The 23537-nt window shown below is 34.8% G+C and overlaps 1 protein-coding gene and 1 pseudogene across 4 annotated transcripts in view; one reads left to right on the top strand and one right to left on the bottom strand.

The window, feature by feature from the left end:
- The window catches only part of Diaph2 (diaphanous related formin 2), a 745764-nt gene that overhangs the window by 446070 nt on the left and 276157 nt on the right, over positions 1 to 23537 (bottom strand). The window lies entirely within an intron of this gene.
- LOC121436628 lies at positions 3617 to 4416 on the top strand (annotated as a pseudogene).

Raw genomic sequence — 23537 nt, 5'->3', positions numbered from 1 at the left:
AAAAGAAAAGTAAGTTAATACTATAGTAGTAAGCAAGATATCAAGAAATAGATATTGCCTAAAATATTAAACTACAGGATAGACATCTGTGAGTCCATCTATGTTCTGCATATTTTATAATCCACATTCTGGAAACATCTGCTATAAACATCCTAAATGCCATCAAGCCATCAGTTATGTGATTTATTCACTTATTCTCAATATCACCTAGAAAATGCAAATTGTATAGTTTTGTTCATAATAAACAAACACAAACAAACAAACAAAAATTAAATTATGTTGAATTTCTACCCTTGCTGAATCATAAGGTTTAACAGATCTGGCCAGGGAGATTACACAATTAAGAATTAAAAGCTTAACGCTTTAGTATGTGTTTAGTATCACCTTATTTATACAATAGATAGTAATAAATTTCAAAACTCCTCATATTCAAAAACCAAAATTTGTTTATTGATTTACAAATTTTCTAGGTATAAAAACAGTCTCTTACAAATGTATAGCTATTGATGCTATTCTGCAGGGAATGCTGCTGAGTTTAAAACACAGAACCTTGTACAAGCTATACAAGTGCTATATCATGGTGCTATTACCATGGTCTAAAACTGATTCTCTCAACAATTTTTGGAAACCTAGGAATCATATTGGCACCTTAATTCTATGTGACCATAAATTTATATCACCCTATGCTAGATTATTTACATAAAATCCAACAAGAAATTTAACTATGCATATTTGATATACAGCTATTCAATGGCACCATAAAAATTAAACAAGAAAGAAATGACAGGTTTTACAAAGATGAGACAAATCAAAGACAAAAGAAGTACCAAAAGTCCTAGATCAGATGGACATAATAAATAGGATCTTCAGGCAATGATCTGGTTTAATGTAGCACTCAAAAGAGCATAACAACATTGTTCTCTTCCCTTAAGCTATGTGACTGTGTATAGTTTCACAGACATGACACATTTTCATAAACTCCGATGATAAGTCCAACTTCATTGTTAGTGGTAAGATTATTGCCTTTTCCAACGAGGTTAAAAAAAACACCAAATAACAAAACAACACCCTACATGTTTAATCATTGTGAGTAATTAATGTAGATTGGTTGATTCCAAATGAAATTCTAATATTCCTTCCTAATTATGCTACTTTTATTTAACGAAATAAATGAGAATTCATGATTATTCATAAAGCAGTGGAAAATAAAGGAAAAGAAGACTCAAAATGTGGCAATAAAGGGATAAAGACATATGGAAAGGAAGCAATGGTATAAGACACACCTAGTTTGCACATGCCAGAAGAATGTTTCAAACAGCAAACTTTCAAAGATTACTCCATCATAATGGAAAAAAAAAGTACACAATTAATTTCAACATTCACTTCAGAAAAACTGAATGACTTACAAGGAGGGATTTGAAAAGAATTTATCTATAGACAAAAACCAATTAAAATATACTTGTTCTCATTAACACTTAAGGCACTGAAAACAGAAGAAAATCATCAAATGCCTTCATGTTATAAACCTTAAGCTCAGCCCTGGTCATAAGAACCTAATGAATAATGTAATATGGCATGTTAACCTAATGCAGTTTGGAAGGAAAGGGCATGGACTCTAGCATGAACTTCAGTCAAAATAACAGTAATTCTAATAAAAATAAAAGCCAGAGAGCCACCTATGCAGTTCTTTGCATATAGAAACTGCTAAATTACTAGCTCTTGTCAGATAGAAAGTATGTGAAGTTCATGATTGTTGCTGTGGATCACTGTATGCCTATTTGAATTAAGATCAGTTAGCACACTTGTGAGAGGATCCAGAACTAAAACAAATAAGCAGCTTCAGAAAGCAAAACAGAATATCAAATTCACTGAACAAATAAAAATTTATTTCAGCAAATAGTATTTCCAATTTACAAAGCGTTAAAGAAAACAAAGAATCACTGTTTATAAGAAATGCTATAAAATTCTGAAGGTTTAAATGTTGCAGGTATAAAATTAAACATAAAGGAATTTAAGATATGTGACCAAGCTTTTGTATAGCTGTAACGTTTTGAGGTTAAAAAAAAAAATCCTGCTTCCTCACTAAAACTCGTGGTCTAATTCTGCTTGATATTTTCATTTCTCATCTAATTGAGTTAATGAAGCAACTCAAATACAGTATTAATGTATGGTTATTAGGCAAATCAACATTTTTCCATATGTTGGTACACATACATATTTGATATTTCCATAACCTTGATGCATCTTATAGTTTAAAAAATTAGTTAACTCATATGCATATATAAAATAAATGTAAGTTTTGAGTTATCTACATATGGAATAGAGAACTGGGTCACACATAAAAGTAAATGCTCCAAATTTACCTTAAATGAGAAACATTTTGTTGTGCTATTTTTTATGTGTTTTGTGCTCTGTAAAATTAAAAGTAAGCTGTCATTTCTTGCATTTCAAAAGTGAGAAATACATATAGGTAGCAGATTTCCATACAATGTCCCACGAATAGGACTTCTCGAATTTTGCATGCAAATGGATGGAAATAGAAAACACTATCCTGAGTGAGGTAAGCCAGACCCAAAAAGAGGAACATGGGATGTACTCACTCATATTTGGTTTCTAGCCATAAATAAAGGACAATGAGCCTATAATTTGTGATCCTAGAGAAGCTAAATAAGAAGGTGAATCCAAAGACAAACACAAAGGCATCCTCATGAATATTAACCTTCATCAGGCGATGAAAGGAGACAGAGACAGAGACCCACATGGGAGCACCAGACAGAAATCTCAAGGTCCAAATCAGGAGCAGAAGGAGACGGAGCACGAGCAAGGAACTCAGGACCACGAGGGGTGCACCCACACACTAAGACAATGGGGATGTTCTATTGGGATCTCACCAAGGCCAGCTGGCCTAGGTCTGAAAAAGCATGGGATAAATCCGGAATAGCAGAACATAGCGGACAATGAGGAATACTGAGAATTCAAGAACAATCGCAGTGGGTTTTTGATGCTACTGTACATACTGGCTTTGTGGGAGCCTAGGCAGTTTGGATGCTCACCTTACTAGACCTGGATAGAGGTGGGCGGTCCTTGGACTTCCCACAGATCAGGGAACCCTGATTGCTCTTAGAGCAGATGAGGGAGGGGGACTTGATCGGGGGAGGGGGAGGGAAATGGGAAGTGGTTGCGGGGACGAGGCAGAAATCCTTAATAAATAAATAAATTAAAAAAAAAGAGTTGAAGACAAATAGTTGTTATAGTTTTCCTTAGTTATGATAAAAGATAAATTAGGTATGAAACTTTCCAAATACAAATAGACTAACTATTGTAAATCTAATTCTTGCTTGGTGCCTGTTTTGTATAAGTAATTTCACTATGTTAAAGTTAAAATCTTCCTTTACTTAAATAGAAAAGGGGAGATGATGTAGAATGTCCTTCTGTATATGTTTTGTTTTATTGGTTGATGAATAAAGCTGTTTGGGGCAATGGTTTAGCAGATAAAAAAAAAAGATATAACTGCTTGCCTAGTAGCTCTTCTATGATGTCTGACAAATAGTATCACTAATTAATAAAAGACAAGGAAGAGTTGTTTATTCCTAAATTTCACCCTCTGTCCCATGTGATCTGTGACAAATGTGAAGCCCGAGTTGGTAAGAAAGGAGCAGTAGAGTGCTGTCCCAAATGTCGTGGGACTGGCATGCAAACAAGGATTCATCAGATCAGACCAGGAATGTTCCAGCAAATTCAGTCAGTGTGCATGGAATGCCTGGGTCACGGAGAACGCATCAGTCCTAAAGACAGATGTAAAAAGCTGCAATGGAAGAAAGATAGTTCGAGAGAAGAAGATTTTAGAAGTTCATATTGATAAAGGCATGAAAGATGGTCAGAAAATAACATTCCATGGAGAAGGAGACCAAGAGCCAGGACTGGAGCCAGGAGACATTATCATTGTGTTAGACCAGAAGGACCATGCTGTTTTTACACGACGAAGAGAAGACCTTTTTAGGTGTATGGACATACAGCTGGTTGAAGAATTGTGCGGCTTCCAAAAGCCAATATCCACTCTTGACAACCAAACCATAGTCATCACCTCTCATCCAGGTCAGATTGTCAAGCATGGAGATATAAAATGTGTGCTGAACAAAGGAATGCCAATATATCATTGGCCATATGAAAAAGGACATCTAATCATTGAGTTTAAGGTAAACTTTCCTGAGAATGGCTTTCTCTCTCCTGATAAACTTTCTTTGCTGGAAAATCTCCTTCCTGAAAGGAAGGAAATAGAAGAGACTGATGAAATGGATCAGGTAGAACTGGTGGACTTTGATCCAAATCAGGAAAGAAGGCGTCATTATAATGGAGAAGCATATGAGGACGATGAACGATCACCCTAGAGGTGGCAGTAAGTGTCGGACCTCTTAATGGGCCAGATACTGTTTATCACTCTATATGCAGTAGTGAATGTGGGAAGGACTGTAATCATAATATGCTCACTACTTGGCTGTTGTTCTTGTTTTAATATTCAACTACAGTAGTGATTTAAAAGTTAAATGAAGAATAAACACAAATATAAAAGCTCAAAAAAAGAAGTATCATGTTGAACAGAGTAAAGGAAATTGAAGTCATTTGTGTTAATTTTTCTTTATCACTTATTCTACACAGTCAACTCATTACCAATACTGAACAATACAACAAAATCAATCTCAAAAACAGCCACCACATTTGAGAAAACAGCAAGTAGAAGAGGAGTATAGCAATGAATAGGGAGAAAACTCAGGGGATTGCAGAACTATGGAACTCAGGGTTATCACTTCAGTTGAAAACAGAATGGTCAAGTCAATCAGATGTTGCTGAGAAGTTGAAATAAAATTGTGAAGCAGATATTGAAAGGCTATAGATTTTTGCTATTGTTGATGCTGAGAAAAGGGGAAAGTAGAATAATGGGGATCAAAGTTTAACTAGAGTTAACTGAACAGAGAAGATATGAATGGAAGAGTAACTATTGTGTTACAGGTGTTTGTCCAAGGGTTTAAATTTTCTTAGAAACAAAGAAATGGTAAATAATTAAATAGAATCAAGAATGGTTCGTTTTAATGAAGAGAAGATATAATGGACATAGACTATTAATTATGTTACTTAAAATGAAGCAGTTAAGATGGAAAAAAATGAATAAATATATAAGGGGGATCTAAGATAATGCAGGGGCAGATAAGGACCAGTAAAAAAGGGTATGTTTCTATAAATGAAAAGACTTTATAATAATAAGAAATAATGAGATAGATGCAGGATAATGTTAATGATGAATGTCTTGGACTATGGCATCTAGATTTCTCATTGTATTATGAGGAAGGTCTTTTTTGTTCAGTACATATTTTAGGGATTAAGACCTGAGCAGATAAAGAAGTTGAAAATAAAATTTGTACAGTTCAGTGCCCCATTTTTTAATTGGGTTAATTAGCATTTTAAAGTCTAGTTTCCTGAGTTCTCTATATATTTTGGAGATCAGACCTTTGTCTGTTGCGGGGTTGGTGAAGATCTTCTCCCAGTCAGTAGGTTGCCTTTTTGTCTTGGTGACAGTGTCCTTTGCTTTACAGAAGCTTCTCAGTTTTAGTAGGTCCCATTTATTCAATGTTGCCCTTAAAGTCTGTGCTGTTGGGGTTACACATAGGAAGCGATCTCCTGTGCCCATCTCCTATAGGGTACTTCCCACTTTCTCTTCTACCAGGTTCAATGTGTTCTGACTGATAGTGAGGTCTTTAATCCATTTGGACATGAGTTTTGTGCATGGTGACAGATATGGGTCTATTTTCATTCTTCTACAGGTTGACATCCAGTTATGCCAGCACCATTTTTAAACAGAGAATTCTCAGCAGAGGAAGTTCAAATGGCCAAAAGACACTTAAGGTCATGCTCAACCTCCTTAGCAATCAGGGAAATGCAAATCAAAACAATTTTGAGATATCATCTTACACCTGTCAGAATGGCTAAAATAAAAAACTCCAATGATAGCCATTGCAGGAGAGGCTGTGGAGGAAGGGGAACCCTCATCCATTGCTGGTGGGAATGCAATCTTGTGCAACCACTTTGGAAATCGGTGTTTCGGTTTCTCAGGAAATTCGGGATCAACTTACCCCTGGACCCAGCAATACCACTCCTGGGAATATACCCAAGAGATGCCCGATCATATGACAAGAGCATTTGTTCAACTATGTTCATAACAGTATTATTTGTAATAGCCAGAACCTGGAAACAACCTAGATGCCCTTCAATGGAAGAATGGATGAAGAAAGTGTGGAATATCTACACATTAGAGTACTATGCTGCGGTAAAAAACAATGACTTCTCGAATTTTGCATGCAAATGGATGGAAATAGAAAACACTATCCTGAGTGAGGTAACCCAGACCCAAAAAGATGAACATGGGATGTACTCACTCATAATTGGGTTCTAGCCATAAACAAGGGTCACGGAGTCTACAATTGGTGATCCCAAAGAAGCTAAGTAAGAAGGTGAACCAAAGGAAAAGCATATAGTTATCCTCTTGGCTAAGGGAAGTAGACCAAATTGCCGGGGAGAAAATTGAGATCTTGGGGGTGGGGTGGGATGGGGGTAAGGGGAGATGGGGAGAGAGGGGGGAGAGGGGGAGAATGGGGGGAGCTTGGGGAAGGGGGAGGATTGGGATGAAGGAAGGTTGGATGGGGGAGCACGGAAGCACGGTTCTTAGTTAAGGGAGCCACCTTAGGGTTGGCAAGAGACTTGAACCTAGAGTGGCTCCCAGATGCCCAAGCCGAGGTCCCCAGTTAGTTCCTTGGGCAGCTGAGGATGGGGAACCTGAAATGACGCTATCCTATAGCAATACTGATGAATATCTTGCATATCACCATAGAACCTTCATCTGGTGATGGATGGAGACAGAGACAGAGACCCACACTGGAGCACTGGACTGAGCTCCCAAGGTCCCAATGAGGAGCAGAAGGAGGGAGAACATGAGCAAAGAAGTCGGGACCACGAGGGGAGCACCCACCCACTGAGACAGTGGAGCTGATCTATTGGGAGCTCACCAAGGCCAGCTGAACTGTGACTGAAAAAGCATGGGATAAAACTGGACTCTCTGAGCATGGCGAACAATGAGGGCTGATGAGAACCCAAGGACAAGGGCATGGGGTTTTGAACCTACGTAATGTGCTGGCTTTGTGGGAGCCTAGCCAGTTTGGATGTTCACCTTCCTAGAAATGGACGGAGCGGGGAGGACCTAGGACTTACCACAGGGCAGGGAAATCTGACTGCTCTTTGGGCTGGAGAGGGAGGGGGAGAGGAGTGGGGGGAGGGGGAGAAGGGTGGGAGGAGGGGGAGAAGGGTGGGAGGAGGGGGAGGGAAATGGGAGGCTGGGAGGAGGAGGAAATTTGTTTTTTTTTGTTTTCTCAATAAAAAAAAGAAAGAAAAAAAATAATAAAAGTTGTAAACATTGCTGTGTTAACAAAAATCACAGACGATAAAAGGAAATTTAAGTATATCAAAAACCTATATGCTCTTGTGCAGAATTTGAGTGTAAATTCTTCAGACATTTTCCATATTTTTGACTGAAACATCACAATTTCATAACACATATCATGGATTTTAAAAGAAGAAGCATTATTACATATTTTCTTTGCTGTATGTTCAAACTCACAGTGGTTCACAAATGAAATAACACCAACATAGGCAAACCATTAAGTCATTCTTCTTTATAGCTATCTATTTCTGAATAGAGATGTCAAAATTTAATTTGATAATATAAAATAAATTAATATTTAAATGTGGTAAAAACTGTGTCCAAAGCAAAAAACTTTCTATCATTCTGTGGATTACTACTGCATGATGATTGAACATGATGTCTTAATATCAGGAGTATTCATTTAAAATTATATCAAGTAAACCAGTTGTATTTACAGTACCAGCGCAGTGGCTGAAATTGTTTGTCTTCCCTTTAGCATTTTAATTTAGAGCTTTCTAAATGCAAATTAAGGGAAGTTTCTACTCTGAAGATAGGGAGATGATTTTCCGTTTTTAAATATCTCTATTGTATTAGTGGTGTTGTTTAATTGGTTCACTATTTACAAAAAGCATTCATGCATGGCCCTCAAAATGCTTTTCAAAGAATACAAATCATGAATACAGTACTTTCTACTAGATTTCAGAAATGTTTGTTCTTCTAAAACTAGCCCCTATAAAAGATCAAATATTACTATTTTAAATTATATATAAAGAATTGAATCCTTGTTTTTTGCAATCTCTGTGTGTATGCATGCGTGTGTGTGTGTGTGTGTGTGTGTGTGTGTGTGTGTGTGTGTGTGTGTGTATATACCAGAATGTTAAGTCCTCAGTCTAGGATATAAACATAAAATATATCCATAAAACTTAAAATATCCCAAGCTATAAAAGTTGCTGTGCTTTGCTCTCTGAATTCTAAGGTTTGGTTTAATACAAGATATCTAAAGTACTCCATGGGCAAAGCTTTAAAGAAATCAGCTCTTCTCTGTACAAACTAAAGTATTTTGTGTAAAATAACTAATGTAAGTACTCTTAAATTGAAAAGCTAAAACTGACAAAGCTTGCTCACATTCACAAAGTGGCATTTGTTGTATGGAGCGGCGGGCTGTGTCCCGCCACCCAGCTAGCTTTACCCGAAATAATTACACAGAAACTGTATTCTTTTAAACACTGCCTGGCCCATTAGTTCCAGCCTCTTATTGGCTAGCTCTTACATATTGATCTAACCCATTTCTAATAATCTGTGTAGTCCACGAGGTGGCTTACCAGGGAAGATCTTAATCTGCAGCTGTGTGCGTGGGAGAATCATGGTGATTGCCCAACTCAGCTTCTTTCTCCCAGCATTCTGTTCTGTCTACTCCGCCTATCTAAATTTTACCCTATCAGAGGGCCAAGCAGGGTTTTTTTTTAATTAATTAACCAATGAAAGCAACAGATAAGATACAAGACTCACCTCCATCAGGCATTCAATCAACAGAGAAGACCTCACTAACATGAATAGTTAGAACATTATAAACTGTTTTGGCGGGTAAAATTTTTTGTGATGCAGCGTCTTGAATAGGGCCTAAAGTTGTTTGTTTATTTGTTTTTAAAAATAGCATTCACTTGATTTTGCAGACTTTTATTTTACATAAAAGTAAATAAATGGTTTTGTGACTAATTTAGTTTAACAAGGGCCACCTACATGAGTCATGGAAAGGAACTGGTGGGTGTACGATCAATAGAGATAGGAACAAAGAGGGAGAGGGAACAGTAATCAGAATGCACTATATACAAGTGCAGAACTGACAAACAAAATGAATAAAGTCAAATCACATCTTCAAATGCTTAAATTAGTAAATCTGAATCGCCATATATTTTCAACTATAGATACTGTGAGATAAACAAGATTTTAAATTCTAAAATTAAAATACTGTGATTGTTTAAAATTGAAAATATTTTCAGTAGAGTTTTATTTACTTAAATAGGTATAGATAAAAACAGAAAGATAGCTATCTAGGTAGGTAGGTAGGTATGTAGGTAGGTAGGTAGGTAGATGGACTGACAGACGGATAGTCAGATGGGCAAACAAATAGAGAGATAACATTTGGTACATAATGATTATATATATGAATGGACTACAGTGTGGTATTTCCATGCAGGCACATGAGAAATAAACATGTCAGGTTTGTCCAACATAGTAACACTTCAGACATCTATCATTTCTTCACATTTGAGTAAAATGTTTCTTGCTATATGTTGGATATGAATAACCTCCAGTAGTGCCAGTAGTGAATGCCAATAGTGATATAATCACTTGGTCCACAGCTAGGTGCTAAAGGGAGCTGGTCAAACACACCAGTAACAAAAGCCTCTAATTCGGTTAATAAAAAAGAAACATTTTCTTGATAAATTTATTATCTTGATATCTATAATGGAATGAAAAGTGATCAATACACATCTCTGTAAACTATTTTGATATACTCAATTAATTGCTGTAGAGCATAATTTTCCTGTGATTCTGAATGTTGGACATTCTTGTTTAAATTCAACCAATGTACAGACTGATGACACCTTGTCATACTCTTTCACTATGACCAGCCATTCCAGATAACAATCAATGTTCTATTCTCTATTTTGGATTCACTTTTTAAATTATACATATAAAGTAAAAACATGAGGTATCTGTACTTTTGTGTCTGACATGCATTAATTAGCATTATGTTCTCTAGTTTCTTCAACACTGAACAAACAACAGATCCTCCTTTGCTTTTATACCTTAATATGCATGTGATAGTACATCACATTCTGTTTATCTAATTAACTTTCTATTAACAGATTGACTCCGTGAGAATATTATAATGAACACACAAATACAGATTCTATTCCATGTACAAAATTTGATGTAAAATGCATTCATTTTGATTTTTCTCAACTACTGCGAATTCCAACTTTAGCAATACATTTATTCAATACAAACTCATTTATGTGCATTTCTACTGGCATGTATTATGTTTTGTTTCAGTGCATAAACAATATGTTTGATTTGCGTAAAGAAACAAAAGCACTGCAATAGTTTTTCACTAATCAATTCATATAGTGAAGAAATTCTATAAAAGAAAATATATTAAATAAACTTGAATTTACTATTAACTTAGATTTCCCCAGAACAAACAAAAATTAATTCTGAGAAAAACATCGATGTTCAGAATATAACTGTCAATTTATAATTGAAATTATAAAAAGAAAAACCCATCACAGATAGAAAAAATGACAACCCACTTCTCCACAAATGAGTATCTGAAACATAATTGGGTCATGACATTCCCATTTAATCTGAAGTGAACACTTTATAAACAAAACACCCTGTCAGGAAATCATTCTCCCTTTTAAAGCCTTTTCTCATTCATTACCTCATTTTAACAATATATATGTAAATACTGTCAATTTCCTATATCATCTGTCCTTTGAATGTTTTACCATGGGAAGTTATCAATGAATGGTTACAGGGGGAAACATGTACCAATGAATGAAAGAACAAATGAGGCAAAGAAGGGCTAAATGTAATCAAGAGTTATTTCATAATCACTGACAAACAGAGAAGACAATATTAATTTCTTAAAATCCATACAGATACAGTATACACTTATGTTCTCTAGTTCCTTGAACACTGAACAAACAACAGATCCTCCTTTTCTTTTATAGCTTAATATGCATGTGAAAGTACAATAATTTTTTCCAATTAGGAAATATTACCCATAGGTTAAAAACAAAACAAAAACTTCTCAATATTGTTGTTGTTAAAACAGTGAACATGTAAAGATAAAACGTTATTATCATTTCTAATGAAAGGTTACAATCACCAAATAAAGGCATGAGCATATAAAAAACGCAGTATTTGTATTATTGTTTTGATTTCTTAAATGTAGTACATATGCACCTACAACATGTATAAAATGTGTAAGTCTACATATTAAATTGTAAATACTCACAAATACAGAATAATATGGCTGAGATGTACATGAAAATTAAAATATATTTGATGCAAGCATAGACCTTATATCACCAGACAAGATACACTACTTTGTGGCATTCTTGGTCACAACTGTGACATCTGATGATGTGAACTACAATCCTGTCTTGTCAGAAGAGAATTATAGATTTCATTGGAAAGCTCCAATTATTTCTAGAATTCAATTTACGGAGCTCACAAGCAATGACCACAAAAAAAAAAAAAAACTGTTGTACGGTTTATAATTGAAATAACACTGAAATTTAACTGAGATATGCTCTAAGTTATAGAAACTGTAAAAACACTTGCTTTTATCTTACTATGTTTACAAACATTCAAATGTGTTTAATAAATGTTTTCCATATTAATGCCTCCTACCAAATACAACTGTAAACATTTCAAAATGCTCATCATGCACATATTCATGTAGCCATGTGTACACACACAGGTGTACACACACACACTTACAATTTGAGTATTCGCTAAGTCTTATCCTTAAAATTCTGTAATGGTACAAATTTCAAAAATAAAGTGTTGAGTAAAACGTTACATGTTTAGTCTCTATTATTACATCTCTCTACATAATGTCTACCAACGAATCACCAAGTTTGAGAAAGCAAACAAAACAGCCTGTCTTGATCTCTCTCATGTAAGGAGTGACAATTTTAGACCATCAGCTGTAAGGGTCATTTACAATTCGACCTGCTGCAGTTTCATTACATATCCCTGACCCCCTTAATTTCAAAATATTTGCCTGTCCTCCATGCTGACTAGTACATTCGTAACCACAAGAGTTCCAGGGTACTAAATGTGCATTAATAAAGATCTCCTTCCTGAAGCCGGAAAAACTGGCTCAGTACCAACAACAGAGATGAAACTTAGGAGTGGATTGAAATCCTGCCAAGAGACTGTCACAGATGGAGACTCAAAAAGGAGAGTATGAAAATAACACATCCAACTCCATTTGAATGGAAGCCAGGGATAATGAATAGCACAACTTGGATAATTTCTCTTGAGCCGTCTATATTAGAGTCATTATATGCCACTCAGTTACTAATATAACTAAAGTATAACTTCTTAGTTGTAAAGAAATTCTTGTTTATATAGCTCCATCAATTTCATTTCATTCAAAACAATCATTATTACCATAACAAAATCAATGATATATCTTAAAAACACTTTAAAGCCAAATTAATAAAGAAAAAATATCTGAGTAAAAAAATTACCAACTGTAACAAAGGTAATGACGGGTTAATATAAGCATGTAAGATCACTAGGTAATAAGAAAAATTATACCACTCTAATAAAAAATGCCTAAAATATAGAACCACAACAACCACTGGCCTGGCAGGGTATCTGCAACAGTTCAATTCTGGCACTTATATCTTGGGGGAAACCAACAGATGTCTGCCAGGACTTAAGGCCTGCTTAATAAGAGCTCATGCCTGGTACGATAAACCTATGAACTACTCTTGGCTAAACTTATGAACCACTCTTGGCTCTAAAAGAGAACATAGTATTGCCATATTCCAAAACCAATATAGCACGTAACTCTATTCAAAATACTTATCCTTATACCCACAGGTATGTGAAGCTCTCATGTCTCATAAAAGGAGCTTCTACAGAGAACCACAATGGTCAATAAGCAGAGAATATGTGACCTTGGTGTATAGATCTCGAATTTACACATCTATAGCACAGCCTGGACAAGTAAGTTTCTGGGTACATTTTAGGAGAGGGAGTATGTTAAGAGCTAGGCAGTGGCTCTACACAGAAAAAGGGTGTTGACTGTTCTCACAAACTCTGAATAATACAGTCACCTAAACAAGAACTACACAATAACCACAAATCAACATGACAATATGGATGAGGTAACTTCACTAGGTCACACACCTAGATGGAAAACTACAGGTGGTTAATGTCTGGTGAATGAGGGGGAACTGCATTTCTCTTGGAATGATCCTCATGATAGGCTATCAAATCCCAGTGGTCAGTTACTTCCCTGTATGTACTCTATAGACTTTACTTTATATATGAACAATTAAACGAATGCAGTAGGTTGTTGTAACATTAATTATAAAAAGGTCAGAAATTTGACAGGGGAAAATGGAAGGGATAATGTAAGTGTATTCATACAAAGAACCAGTCTGACTCATGGTTTACCTCTGGCTAGTCAACTCTCAAGAGGTAGCACAATAGTCAAATGAATAGACCACTAACTTGTTTAGACCAGGACATATAAAATGCTGATTATTTATACCTTTATTCTAATATTGTGGTTTATTTCACCATCTCTAATAATTCACCATACCACTTACATAATTCCCTGTGCACAAGCTGTGAGTTCCTGTGGTCTATTTCACTGCTAGTCAGCATAGCCCTATGCCAGTTTATGAAACTATTCTATTTGTTACTCTCACTCTAATTTTACATGTGAAAAATAGTGAATTTCCTTTCATAAGAATTTCTATAGCAGTTTATAAGATATTTGGCAAAACAAAATACAAAAAAATTACAAAAAAATAAAATGAGATGTTAACATTCAGTATTTTAACATAAAAGTATATATTTGACAATCCAATTTCAAACTGTTTTGAAGACTAGGACAAGTGAAAAAATAACAATTCCAGAAACTAGCTGTGTTTACTCTGTTTTGTTTTATTTTTGGAATAGGGTTTCTCTGTGCGCTATCCTGGGACTTACTTTGTAGACCAGGCTGTCGGAACTCAGAGATCCACCTGCCTCTGCCTTCAGAGTGCTGGGATTAAGGTGTACACTACCATCACCACCTGGCAAGGTTTTGTTTGTTTGTTTGTTTCTTAGTTTTTACATTCCAATCAAATTTTTCCCTCTCACCCCTCTTCCCAGTTCCAACTGTCTCCACCCATTCCTCCTCCACTGTTTGCCTTTAAATATAGGCAGGCCTCCCATGGATATCAGCCAGCCATGATATATCAAGTTGCATTGAAACTTACACTTTGAAATCTCACATGTAAATTTTTAAATGTGAAATTAAGGGAGAAAGCATTTTTACTAAATGCCTAATATTCAAATGAGTATTATAACCTTGAATTTTAACAATTTCAATTAGAATTAAATCAATTAGAAATATCATTCCACATACAAGTGTCATTGCCAAAGCTACATAAAATCCCTAAGCAACTAAAACCAAGCTCTGTGCCTCTGACTAGAGGTGCATTTCTGGAATATTCTATTCCCATATTACCATATTAAAATGCAAGATTACTTTTAATATGTAGTGTTTATCTACTAAGATACCAAGTTCAAAGTTCTTGTTAATTAGTTGACTAGTTATCTGAAGGACATTTCTTGTTCCCTAGCAAATGTATTTCAGATGTTGTAGGAAATGGGACAATATTCACTTGATCACCCTATTTTATGATCTACAACCTCTTTTTTGGCCGTAGATAGAGAAGTTGCAGATTCAAAAAGTTAAAATACTATTTTAAAATTCTTTATACAGCATAACTCCTGAATTTCTCTTCATTAGCTTCATGCAAAAATCATTCCCAATAATGAAGAACTCCAATAGATCAAGATGACTTATATGAATGTATTCATATTTCATGCTAATTAGTCCCTCTACATGTAATCTCTCTCCCTGGTGTGTCCAGTACATGTGTCTCTGTCCTAGATTGCTCATTAAATCTGCTATAGTTCATTTGAACACTGCATCACTGTAACTGGATTAGACATTTCACAATCCAAGGCCTGTGATTTCTTCCTCTGTGTATTACTTACACAGGCTTACAAGCAAAGCACTGGTAACACTGATATAATGCATACAGCAGTTGATATGACCTGTAAGTATATAAAGAAGGTTATCATAAAGGTAGCCTGGTATCAGCAATGCCTCCATTTTGTATGCAGGTAATATACCCAGTATCTGACAAAGTTTGAGAAGTAGCAATCCTTATTCTTTTTAATGGGGACCTCTGAGACCAACATTGTCTAGAAAAATACCATGCTCACTGTTATATAGAGACTTTTCCTAGATTACTGCATCCAGCATACACACACACACACACACACACACACACACACACACACACACATTTTTTTTTAATTCAAGTTGCAAAACCTTTGCAGGAGAATACAATCATAATATATTTCTGCCTGAACTATAATGGTCTGAGTCTATTTTTTATACGTGACAGAAGGAGGTTATGTGAAAATAGCACAATGGTGCAAAGGTCTCAAGTGTGGATAAATTTTTAAATCATTACATGGTGATAGTTTGATTTCTATATTTTTTTCTAGTCCAGTATAATGAAAGAGCACTGCTGGAGGACGAGGTTTTGACTTTTTATTCAAAATCACTTCTGTATAATCTCGAGGTAAGATATTTTGCAGACTTGAAAATTCCACACTGATTGTCACTTTCCTATATTTTTGGAGTTATAAAATAACAAAAACAAAAGCCTATGTCTACAATATATAACTTTTTGAAGACTAATCTACATCATAATTGTGCTTACTCAGAATATATTTGAAATTATTAATCATTTAATTACATGCAAATGAAAACAGACTGTAAAAATTGCAATACTTTTCAATCACTTTTCTTTTCATATTAATTTCTGTTTGTAAAGTATAACAACGTACTATCAGGAAAAATCTGTACTTTCTTGTGTTTTCATTTTTAACATTAATAAAATGTATTTTCTATTAGGTTTAAATCGTAAAGCACTATCACAAATAAATGAACACATTAACAATTACCAAACTATTTTTTTAAAAACCAAAATAATGATTTCAAATTTTAAATAGTTGAAATATCTCCTAAATCATTAGAAACAAGGAAGTAATATTTTCATTTTATTACATTCTCATAGAAGACACAGCTTCCCTTCCCTACAGATTACTGGGAAAATTTAAATATCAAATGGAAGGGGTTGTCATCAAAAGAAATAAAATTAAACCACTTTTATATATCCATTTTCAATGTAGGATTTTTTAACTCAATACTTATTCATGAATTTAGAATTGTGAAGATATGAATTTAATCACATTTATGAGTAAAGAACTTGAAAGTTACATTGATTCACCAATAACTTAAAACAAAAATACTACTCATAACTCTGAAGGCAAAGGGAGGTACATCTCTTTGAGTTTGAGGCCAACATACTCCTTATAGCAACTTCTAGGCCAGCCAGGGCTACATAGTGAGATCTTGTCTTAAAGCAAGCAAACAAAAACACATGTATACGTATGAAAAATTAACAGCAGTGGAACACAATCTTTATAAATATTACTAATTTTTAACCCTTTGCTTTTAAACATCCTTAAAGAAACTGTGATTATGGGCATTGTTTGAATAGTAAAATATTCTCTATTGATTCAGTTTGCTTAAACATATAAAATATTTTATAAAGTTTTCTATTTAGTTAAGTTTAACTTGTAGAACACGTTATCGTTTTAGAGAGAAAAGGATGGAGAGAGTTTAAAAAGAAATGCCAATAAAGTGAACACTAGAAGAAGTAATAGAGATGACCTTTTAAAGAGACATTTACTAGCATTCTAACATAACTGACTTAGTTTATTAGACTTGGTATTTTCCTGGTCTCCAATGTTATTGTCTTAATTTGGAAATGAGTTCATTTTGAAAGTCCAGATTTCAATGTTAAACAATTTAAGTGTTTTTAGGTGGTTTATAATCATACAGATAAAAACCTCACATTTTAATTTCTCAACATGGAATTGGTACTAATATAGAGGTATTTATGGATAGGTAAATATATCTGAAGAACAATTTAGTATCACACTATGAACTTTTATTGCACTGTGTTGTGGGAAGTCTTAGTGATTGACAGTGTGATTAGACTTTCAAAATACAGAACCCAGAGTCTTAGAAAGGATAGAATATAATGGTTTCCACATGGTTTATATGGGTACAATAGTGTTTTGGGTTTTTTTTTTTGTTGTTGTTGTTGTTTACAATGCTGCTCTTTGAATAGAGCAATGTTGAGTAAATGCTCTATTAAGTAGCTGACGGTATCAAATAGAAAATCAAAATATTAATAAAAATACATGAGATAAGCAAAGTAGATATGCAAGACTCTTGTAAAGTAAGGAACTATATCCTTTAGATAAAACTAGAAGTATTATTATAGTGCTTTGCTTATAATTTAATAATAACGCACATGCTACTGTATATTTAGCACTGAATTGAATGTTCAGTATATACACACATACACAGCCCTATTAATAAAAAGTTTATAAAAAGGATTTCAGAATGTACTTTCTAAATGATGTTTTAGGAGGCATAGTAAATCAACTTATAATTGGAATAATTTCTATCATATTTCTTGTTACAATAAAATTTCTACACTTGAACCCCTTTGTTTCAAATGTAACGTAACAGTAACATAAGAGCAAAAGGGTAAAGAGCTTAAAAATTAGGAATGTAAGACGAGACAAAACCATCCACATAATGGGTATTGTTAGTGATAAACAATAGCAAAAATGTATGAACAACCCAAATGTTGTATGTCTTGCATTACTATGATAACATAACATATACCTATAAAATATAATTGTTTGTTTCAAAAGCTACAGAGAAAAGGCCCCAGAACTATCCCAGAAGAGACTAACATTGAGATATAATAAGCTGTGATTGTAGAAGCAAGCAATTAAGGTTAAAAGATGATGAGAACTATTAATAAGTAAAAGTTTCATTAAAACAGAAAAAAATAACAAAACATTTCAATTTATTCAGAAAGTTTTGTGAAGAACAGTCTAAATACTAATAATAAAAAGAGACAACTAACAGAGACCAGGGGGTGGGACTCAACGGGAATAGCACTTGCTTAGCATGCATGATCATGGGATCAAGCTCTGTAAAAACAAAACAAAAATGCTAGGCAGGCCACTGAGAAGCTGGCATTAGCAGAATACCAAACTGACAGGTAAAACTGTCAGGAGTCAGTGACAGCTGGTAAGTAATAAAGGTAGTAAATATCACACTGAAAAGGACTAATCATGAACCTCCCAATCATTTAGATTGAATAACAATAGATACATTGAAAACAATTCCATGATCACTAAAAGAATATTCTATGGGCTATTTTGACATCATTACTTCTATAATGAAATTACTTTGCTAATACCTTAAGAAGATTAAAGTAATATTTATGCAAATGAGCACGCTTACACAAAACATTGTGACAGCATTTCACATACTGCTGGATTTTAAATTAAAAACTGAAGTTTGGGAGTTTTGTGTTATGGTTATGAATTAACCTATTTTGTTCTTAAAAAAAGTTTTAGATGTAATGGCATGCATAGTAAAAAGAAAACATTGGTAGATTCAATGTTTACATAAGACCCTGATGTTGAAAGCTCAGGCTTCCTTTGGCATCAGTGGAATGTTCACCTTTTATATACGTCCATTGTGCAGTGAGGAAATGGCAACTGATGGTCTCTAAATAAAAGACTCCATTTCCCTCAACAGAAACAGGTGCTAGCAAATAGCTACTGTTTGCACAGTGAATTTCTAGACAAAACTTTACACAAAAGGAAAATACAAATAATTCCTAGGAGGCCTCCTCTGTGAATCTCCAGGACAACAGTCCAGCTGCAGTAATGCCATATGCGTCATTTTTAAGGTCAGTTTTGTATCAGTTACTTATTATAGTGGTACTACAAGAATATTTATAAGAAAGACATCATGAAGAATTCAATATTTGGAGTTATAATTTCATTACTTGATGAACATCTTAGTATAAGACCTTTGGTGCCAACAATCTTTTGGCTATGGTCACTTATACTTTTAACATAATCAAGTACTGCCAAGAACTATCTTTCTAGGACTATTTCCATTGCTTCCTCATATTTTAGACTAATCTAGTATCTTAAAAAGTAGTTAATGCATATTCTTTACATCGAATGCAGTTGTGGGAACTCCTTCAGCCAATAGCCTTTTAGATATCAGTCCATTTTGGGCATGGTTTGATGTACTCTAAGTGCAGATGAAAACCCTGTGCAGGCCCCCTTTTCTTCTGGATTCAGTTTCCAGCTTCCAGCATAAACAGATGAGCATCTAGCCTTACTATGAGTTTTGTCCCCAAATAAATAAACTTTTGTTATACTCCATTCTGGGCTATTGTGGAACTCTTTAATATGCCTTCAGAATGCTACACTGAAAACAAGAGGAAGGAAAATGAAAAACATCATTTGGTTTTTATTGTAATTTTTATATAATACAACACCACTGGTGTCATCTTGTAGAAGCATTATTAACAGTATAATTGATACTTAGCAAGTTCAACTGCAGAAGGAGATCACAGATGTTCTAAATTCTGATTTAGTAATATTTGGGAAAAAAATCTTCTACATGTGAGGAAACAAAGCCATGTTGCCCATAAACCAATAATAGGATAACCAGAAGTTTCAAGAGAAAATCTATTAATCTGGGTAAAAATATTTTCTAAGTACTTAGAGGGCAACAAGAAAGTAGAACAAAAGTTACTAACATAAAAACTAAGCTGAAAGATCAAGAGGGCCACCTGCAGTTTGAAAGTTAAAGATATGAAAATTCCTCAATCTCCTTAAAAATATTGTTTCTGAGGCTGAATATCCCAGGAGCCTTAAGTTATACTTGATTAGAAAAACATATAACTACATAATTCAGATTAATTAAAAATGTAATGCTTCATGGTTTGAGATCTACGATGTTTTCATCGTGTTTAATTTTTTACTATTAAACATGAAGGCACTAAACTATAAAATCATGTTTTGAGTAGTTATTATATTGATATATAATATATCAATATTATATTATATATATATTATTTTGATATAGGTACAAGAACTATAACATAAATTGCATTTGAATATGAATTAGGCAGTCATATTAGTCTGCATAAGAACAGCTTTCATATTTTTTCAGGCACCATCAAAATACAAAGTTAAATTAGACAAAATCCCACAGCAGGACAAATACATATATGAACCCACAGAGATTGTGAAAACACACATAAGACCTGGACAGGTTAAAATAAAACAGCAGAACAGAAAAGGGCAAGCATACATAAAGACCCACCGCTCACCAAGAGATTGCTTGCAATTGGCAGAAGATGAGAAAGGGAATATAAATTTTCTTCAGTGAAGTGTCAGTGGGTCTAACTATCACACTCAAGGGAAGGTCGTATGCCTCAGGCCCCAGAGTAGTTATCCAACACAAAATGGAGTATTTTATTATGTATGTGGGTGTGTGGGTGTGACTTTTCAAGCTTTTATTTTTTCTTTCCCTTCTTATTAGGTTTGGGGATTTTTGTTTTTTTAGTTGGTATATTTTTACAGAAAACTTGAAGTCCAGTGGGCAGGAAAGTGCAAAGGAGCTTTGGAGGAGGGTTACAGAGGAAAAAATATTATCAAAATATGTTACATGAAAAGTTTTTTTTTTTAAATGTGTTATTTGCTTTGTTTAATTCTCTATTTTCACATTTGGATGAGAAAGATTTTCAAATTTCTCTCAATTCACCCTAGCCCTAGAAAAAAGACTGTTAATGCCTTCATAAACCATGTGAGATACACTCTTAACAGGGGCTTGGTTAGCCCCAAAATTCTGAGATTGTTCTAGTGGACGCTCAACCTCAATCCCTTCCCCATGTCGCTCTCCCCAAACACTCTCTCATCTGAAAAAGTCCATCAAACCTGGTTCTTTCTCCAGAAATGCTCAAGACCACTCCCACAGGGTATTTAAACTCTTGTCCAGAAAACACACAGGTGGTTTTCAGTTTCCCTTCCCAGTCTCCTCTCTGGAGGGCCGGAAAAAACACCTGGGAGCATTTTACCCATTAAACCCGGGCTTTTTTAGTATTAAAAAATTGTTTTTATTGAGCCATATATTTTTCTCTGATCCCCTCCCTGACTCTCCCCTCCCCTTCTATTGTCTCCAATGATCCCCATCCTCCCAATTTACTCAGGAGATCTTATCTTTTTCTACTTCCCATGTAGATTAGATCCATGTATGTATTTCTTAGGGTCCTCTTTGTTGTCTAGGTTCTCTGAGATTGTGAATTGTAGGCTGGTTTTTCTTTGTTTTGTGTCTAAAAGCCACTTATGAGTATACTATATTTGTCTTTCTGGGTCTGGGTTACCTCACTCAGTATGATGTTTTCTAGTATCCACCTATTTGTCCACAAATTTTAAGATGCCATTAATTTTTTCCACTGTGTAGTATGCCATTGTGTTATTGTACCACATTTTCCTTATCCAGTGTGTTCATTAACCTGGGCTTTTTCTAATTCGGTTTATTTGGATAAATTGGATTGCTGTGTGGGCAGAGAGGCTTATTAGAGTACAGAAACTTGTTTTGTTTATACTTTTTGTATTTCATTATTACTTAACATTTGTTCATTTCATTTTTTGAACTACAACACAGTTTATAGTATATCCTCAATTTTATGAGAGTCCTTAGAAATACTAATTTTAAATGAATATTACTCAAAGATTTTAACATTCACTTATACTGTGATAATTTTGAAGACTGTATATATTCAAGTCCAGGAGTATATTAAGAGCAATATAAAAAGGACACTGCACATCAAGGTCTCACCTACTCAAAGAAATAAAGAGATTTGTTTTTCCAAGAGGCAAAGTCATTCTAAAGAATCAAGAGTTAAGTTTGACCAGTCACACTCCAATAGTCTTGGCATACGTTTATGTAACATTTGGCAGGGAATAATAACAAGAGCTACTGTAAAACTGCCTTCTCACCACAAACACACACCCAAAAGTTAATTACTACTTATTATAAGGGAGTTTGACAAGACACAGTCACAAGCAGGCATGCATACAATCAAAGAGCTTTACATAAATCACAATAGTGTTTGTGAGACAGCTCACTCAAGGGTTTATTTACACTATGCTTCAAGATCATTCTCACTACAAAGGCTTTCAAGTAATCACTCTGACCAGTGTTTGTTAAAATGCATTGATAGTCAAGCTAGTGTTAACTAGATTTTCTGAACAGAAAGTGACTGGGTCAACCATAGTACTACACAGACAAGAACATAGTACTACACAGACAAGAGCTTGAATTGTCCTTGTCGTTTTTTTTTTTTTTTTTTTTTTATCCAGTGAATGTTGCAATTGAGTAAGGAAAGACTTAAAACACTGGAGTCTTGTTTTTTTTTTTTTAATTTATTTATTTATTAAGGATTTCTGCCTCGTCCCCGCAACCGCGTCCCATTTCCCTCCCCCTCCCCCACTTAAGTCCCCCCCCCCTCCGCCCGAAAAGCAATCAGGGTTCCCTGTCCTGTGGGAAGTCCAAGGAACCCCCACCTCCTTCCAGGTCTAGTAAGTTGAGCATCCAAACTGCCTAGGCTCCCACAAAGCCAGTGCGTGCAGTAGGATCAGAAACCCATTGCCATTGTTCTTGAGCCTATAATTAGTGATCCTAGAGAAGCTAAATAAGGAGAACCCAAAGAAAAACATATAGGCATCCTCCTGAATATTAACCTTCAGCAAGCGATGAAAGGAGACAGAGACAGAGACCCACATTGGAGCACAGGACTGAAATCTCAAGGTCCAAATCAGGAGCAGAAGGAGAGAGAGCACAAGCAAGGAACTCAGGACCCTGAGGGGTGCACCCACACACTGAGACAATGGGGATGTTCTATCGGGAACTCACCAAGACCAGCTGGCCTGGGTCTGGAAAAGCCTGGGATAAAACCGGACTCTCTGAACATAGTGGACAATGAGGACTACTGAGAACTCAAGAACAATGGCAATGGAGTCTTGTTTGACATTAGCAATTTGATACATTCCTCCAAGGTTCTCTTTCACATAATGATGTGACAATTATCTTTCCTGATTTTTATCACTTCACTAACAGCTTTCATTTTCAGAAGACTTTTTTATGTTGTCAGTAAAAACTGTATTATTACTACTTGGAATAGGATAAAAATGGACAAACTAATATCATATTAAATGTAGCACAAATACTAAAAACTCAGAGTCAGACATTGGGGTTCAACCTGAAAAGCAGAAAAAC

Source organism: Microtus oregoni, unplaced genomic scaffold (assembly GCF_018167655.1).
Source record: "Microtus oregoni isolate MIOR12 unplaced genomic scaffold, Mior012 000050F_000, whole genome shotgun sequence".
Classification (NCBI taxonomy): domain Eukaryota; kingdom Metazoa; phylum Chordata; class Mammalia; order Rodentia; family Cricetidae; genus Microtus; species Microtus oregoni.
The sequence above is the reverse complement of the archived record's forward strand: the minus strand, read 5'-3'. Positions and strand labels throughout refer to the sequence as shown.